General features: G+C 46.5%; 1 long non-coding RNA gene across 1 annotated transcript; it reads right to left on the reverse strand.

The window, feature by feature from the left end:
* Window positions 1–4423: 4423 nt before the first annotated feature.
* On the reverse strand, window positions 4424–5757 carry LOC124856062. The gene is made up of 3 exons (XR_007035238.1): window positions 4982–5757; window positions 4592–4910; window positions 4424–4509 (listed from the first exon to the last, which is right to left on the reverse strand). It is a non-coding gene; the product is annotated as an uncharacterized LOC124856062 (long non-coding RNA).
* Window positions 5758–6000: the final 243 nt, after the last annotated feature.

Here is a 6000-nt window from a genome sequence, read left to right on the forward strand (position 1 = left end):
GGCATCACGAGGGACACAGTCGAATGCCTTCTCCAGGTCCACAAAACACATGTGAACCGGTTGGGCAAACTCCCATGAACCCTCGAGCACCCTGTAGAGGGTATAGAGCTGGTCCAGTGTTCCACGGCTGGGACGAAAACCACACTGTTCCTCCTGAAGCCGAGGTTCGACTATCGGTCGGACTCTCCTCTCCAATACCCTGGCGTAGGCCTTACCAGGGAGGCTGAGGAGTGTGATCCCCCTGTAGTTGGAACACACCCTCCGGTCACCCTTCTTATAAAGGGGGACCACCACCCCAGTCTGCCAGTCCAGAGGCACTGTCCCCGACCGCCACGCAATGTTGAAGAGGCGTGTCAACCATGACAGCCCTACAACATCCAGACACTTGAGGTACTCAGAGTGGATCTCATCCACCCCTGAAGCCTTGCCACCGCGGAGCTTTTTAACCACCTCGGTGACTTCAGCCTGGGTGATGAAAGAGTCCAACCCCGAGTCCCCAGCCTCGGTTTCCACCACGGAATGCGTGATGGCAGGATTGAGGAGATCCTCGAAGTACTCCTTCCACCGCCCGATAATGTCCTCAGTCGAGGTCAGCAGTCTCCTGCCCCCACTATAAACAGTGTTGGCAAAGCACTGCTTCCCCCTCCTGAGGCGCCGGACGGTTTGCCAGAATCGCTTCGAGGCCAACCGGTAGTCCTTCTCCATGGCCTCACCGAACTCTTCCCAAGCCCGAGTTTTTGCCTCTGCCACAGCCCGGGCCGCAGCACGCTTGGCCTCATGGTACCCGTCAGCCACCTCAGGAGTCCCACAAGCCAACCACAGCCGATAGGACTCCTTCTTCAGCTTAACAGCATCCCTTACTGCCGGTGTCCACCACCGGGTTCTGGGATTGCCGCTACGACAGGCACCGCAGACCTTACGGCCGCAGCTATGGGCAGCAGCATCGACAATAGATGCAGAGAACATGGTCCACTCGGACTCTATGTCTCCAACATCCTCAGGGATCTGGTCGAAGCTCTCCCGGAGGTGGGAGTTGAATACATCCCTGGCCGAGGGCTCCGCCAGGCGTTCCCAGCAGACCCTCACTATGCGCTTGGGCCTGCCGAGTCTGTCCGGCTTTCTCCTCCTCCAGCGGATCCAACTCACCACCAGGTGATGATCAGTGGACAGCTCAGCCCCTCTCTTCACCCGAGTGTCCAAAACATGCGGCCGAAGGTCTGATGATACGACAACAAAGTCGATCATCGACCTCCTGCCTAGGGTGTCCTGGTGCCAAGTGCACTGATGGACACCCTTATGTTTGAACATGGTGTTCGTTATGGACTAGCACAGAAGTCCAATAACAAAACACCACTCGGATTCAGATCGGGGAGGCCATTCCTCCCGATCACGCCTCTCCAGGTGTCACTGTCGTTCCCCACGTGGGCGTTGAAGTCCCCCAGCAGAATAATGGAGTCCCCGGGAGGGGCACTATCCAGCACCCCCGACAGGGACACCAAGAAGGCAGGGTACTCTGCACTACCACTCGGCCCGTAGGCTGAAATGATAGTCAGAGACCTCTCCCCAACCCGAAAGCGCAGGGATACAACCCTCTCATCCACTGGGGTAAACCCCAACACGAGACGGCTGAGCTGGGGGGCAACAAGCAAACCCACACCAGCCCGCCGCCTCTCCCCGTGGGCCACTCCAGAGTAGAAGAGAGTCCAACCCCTCTCAAGGAGATGGGTTCCAGAGCCCACGCTGTGCGTGGAGGCGAGCCCGACTATTTCTAGTCGATATCTCTCGACCTCCCGCACAAGCTCAGGCTCCTTCCCCCCCAGCGAGGTGACATTCCACGTCCCTAGAGCCAGCCTAAGCATCCGGGGATCGAGCCGCTGAGGTCTCCACCTTCGTCCGCCACCCAATCCTCTTTTGCACCGAAAAGCACTGTTGCCTTGCAGCACAAAGGTCCTGGGTTCGATTCCCGGCCAGGGATCTTTCTGCATGGAGTTTGCATGTTCTCCCCGTGCATGCGTGGGTTCTCACCGGGTACTCCGGCCTCCTCCCACAGTCCAAAGACATGTCTGTTAGGTTAATTGGTCACTCTAACTTGCCCTTAGGTGTATGAATAAGTGTGTGCATGGTTGTTTGTGTGTTGCCCTGCGACGGACTGGCGACCTGTCCAGGGTGTATCCTGCCTCTCGCCCATAGACTGCTGGAGATAGGCACCAGCTCTCCCGTGACCCACTATGGAATAAGCGGTAGAAAATGACTGACTGGTTAAAAATAAATAGTAATATAGTAAAATGATGCTGGGTAATAATGTTAATGTCATTGGACTGTGTTCCCACTAGAGAATGAATTTCTTCACTTAAGATAACATTAGCATTATGCTTGTCTAATTCTAAGGTGGCCCTAATGGCAAAAAAAGAAACCATTTTAAACCCCCCTTTTGTGTGTTTTTTTTTTTTGTGTTAAGTTCTGGTTCGATCATTCTTAGTATTTTAAATTTTGAACCAGAGAGGATCAAATGCACTATTTTCTCATTAAAACACTGCATAATAGCCCTTTGGTACAGTGCTGGGTTCAGTCATAGAAGGAAGAGAAAGGACTGAACTACACACAGAGAACAAGAGACTGGTAAAAACTCTAAATCCCAGAATGCACAGTTTAACCCATTATCATGCACAGAGCCCCATGGCTGTGTCTAAATTCAGGGGCTGCATCCTTCAAAGGCCACATTTGTAGGCCGATTATGCCATAGCGAGGGGACAAAGACTCTCCAAATTCGAAGGCTCCTCCAAATGCGGACGAGAAATGTATCCTTCTTTTGTCCACATTCCCCCTCATAGCATAATTGCCTAAGTGATATGACTTAGGCAATTGTGAAAGGAGGCTAATGAAACAAAACTGTCAAGCTTAAAGCACTCACCCTTATATCCAGCACTCATTACAATAGCTTAAACCTTTTCAAAGGCAGCAACTGGACAGAACTTTGTGAGAGGGACTTCACTTTTAAAAAATATTTTGTTGTCAGATCTTGCTCCACAAGATTTCATCACACAACTATGTGTATGAATTTTGCTATCACCATTTAATTGTCAATAAAAGTCTTGGTAGACATTTTGTTTGTTTGTTTCTTACTACATGTTTACTACAGATATATAGAAAATAACCTGTCATTAAAACCTAAACTTCTCTTCTGTCTCTGCTCAAATTGATTGCACCTCAGCGGACACTTCTGTGAAACCCCTGAAGTTTGCAGATGACACCACTGTTATTGGACTGATCCAAGACAGTGATGAGTCTGCTTACAGATAGGAAGTGGATTGGCTGATACACGGGTGTGATCAGAACCACCTGGAACTTAACCCACTCAAGACTGTAGAGATGATGGTGGACTTTCGGAGAACACAACCACCACATACCCCCCTCACCATCCTCAATAACACTGCATCTACTGTGGACCACATCTGGTTCCTATGAACCACCATTTTTCGAAACCTGAGATGGTCCTCACACATAGACAATGTTCAGTAGAAGGCCCAGCAGAGACTGTACTTCTCGAGGCAACTCAAGAAGTACCTTCCACAGGAGCTGCAGGTCATCTTCTAGACTGCCATAATTTAGTCTGTCCTGTCTTTGTCCATGTCAGTGTAGTTTGGACCCACATAACAGGACAGGTCCAGACTGCAATGAACAATCCGGTCTGCAGAGAGAATCATCAGGGATGACCTTCCCTCTATCCAGGACTTATACAGGTCTAGAGTTAGGAAAAAGGGCTGCTAAAATCTCTGCAGACCCCACACACCCTGCACACAAACTATTTAGGCTTTTACCTTCAGGTTTGTGCTACAGAACGCTGTCTGCTAAAACCAGCCATCACAGAGACACTTTATTCCCCCAGGCTGTTTCTCTAATGAACACTTGACTGTCCGAGTTCCAGAACAACACCAAGCATAATTGGACTGATCTCATGTTATATTCTATTGTAAAGTCTATTGTGCATATATGTACATTAAAAAAAAATATTCTTTATTATTGAGAGCAAAGTGTACCAGAGTCAAATTCCTTGTTTATCTGTACAAACTTGGCAATAAATCTGATTCTGATATTCTTTGTTTTTTTTTTTTAAATCAGATCATGGCTTATTCTTTTCACCTAACTATGCTAGCTTTAATGTCAATTTCTGGCCTGTTTTTAACCTGGACTTTTTGGAGAACAGCCATTCAACCACACCATTTATGACAAAAAGTGTTAACAAACACCCAGTGCATTTATTTTCTACCAATGTTGTGAAATACTCTTGATTTTAACCCTATTATTCCCACCAAGTCAGTGCAAACAGGATTTTACATAAGTGTTTTCCCCATCTTAAACTGTTATTGTCATAATGGAGCGTTTCTTTCAACTCTGAGGAGAACACAACTACAATTTTAGGGTAGCGTTTTAACAGATTTATTTGTGAAGGGAAATGAACAGAGGCAAGACAGGAATCCAGACAGCAACAGCAAGGGGAATGGTTCTTCTCTGGAAAAGAAGGCGACAGGTTATGGATAATCCAGGAGAATTGGAAGGTGTTTTCTTTTGGAAGATTTATATAGGGATTTACAGCCAGAGTGATGATGGTTTCGCTGGGGAGGATAGTCCTTCCTCTGTGATGGAGGTTGGCAAGATGTGTGAGGCAAGTAACAGTTTCTTTTCTTAACCATTAGTTCTCTAGTGGCGTCTCAGCTTGAGCATTCCCACATAGGAGGGTGGACAGGCAGGTAACAACAGGGAATTGGTCTCAGTAAGAAAACCTTTCTGGGCCGGGGCCAGTAGCTGAGGAGGCAATGAGACTCACAATAGGGGATGAGGAACAAACCCTGGGGCTGACTCAGAACCTGGTCACAGGACTGGAATCCTTAAAAAGATCCAACAGGCAGGGTCTAGGAGAAATAGACAAAATCCAATTAGACTCAGAAAAGGTATGCAAAGACACTGCACCATGATCAGTTACCACTGAAAAAGTAGCGACGGGCTGACGTCTCCCTCCTGTTCTCAGCTCCTTAAGAAGTCCAGTGATTAGACCCTAATGAGCAGCACCTGCCAGGGAACGCTCTAGAGCAGAGGGTGAAAAGAAACATACACAAACTGCGCACCAACACAGAGCCCTGAGAGTTATTGCCCAGTCAAAACCACACAGTAATACTGAGTAACTGACAAACACTGAAAGCTAAAAGTTGATTTAGAAAAAAAGGGCAGCACTCATTGCACATTTTTAAATTTTCTACAGCAAAAGTAATAAATCCAACATAAATCCAAGTGGCCTACATAATTTCGGAGGGTTAACTTTCATTCTCACAAAAGGGGTAGAACTTGGGTTCTGCTTTCAGTGCTGCCTGTGATATCAGATCAGACGTTCTGTAAATTAGATGAACACAGGACTACTGTATTTTCTTACTGAAACAAAGCGACTAAAACATAATAATAATAAGACACACCATAGTTTGTCTGTCATTAACATAAAAAGTACTTTGGAATGAATTGAACACACAACCCTCCAGAAATATTTTATTATTCTGTCAGTTTTACAGGCTATTAATGGGCTGACCAGAATGCAAGCACCCTAATGTCTCTCAAGATTTATATGACATAAATTAGAAAATCCAAAGAAGCCTAAATCTCTGAGGCAGTGCTGGTGTTATTTTTAAAATAGGTAAGTGACAAACTGGCTGTGGCTTCACTTTTAATCATCTCCTTCTTCCACCTACCTTATTGTATTAATAATTTCAGATTAAAGCTTTGTTCAGAGTTTATCTTTGAAAAACAAGCACAAACCTTTCAAAACAGGGTCACAAAGAAGAGTAAACTCTTTTTTCCCTGGCATGAAGGTCAACCTAACCGCATCAAAACACTGGAAAGCCTACAGAAGCTCTCACTATCTACTCTGCATTTTTCCTTTGTGGATTTATCTGCATAAATATTTTCTTTTTTCTTATTCTTGTAACATTAATTAACTGCCCTGACACAACAAAA

The sequence above is a fragment of the Girardinichthys multiradiatus genome, chromosome 19 (assembly GCF_021462225.1).
Source record: "Girardinichthys multiradiatus isolate DD_20200921_A chromosome 19, DD_fGirMul_XY1, whole genome shotgun sequence".
In the NCBI taxonomy this organism is placed as follows: Eukaryota; Metazoa; Chordata; class Actinopteri; order Cyprinodontiformes; family Goodeidae; genus Girardinichthys; species Girardinichthys multiradiatus.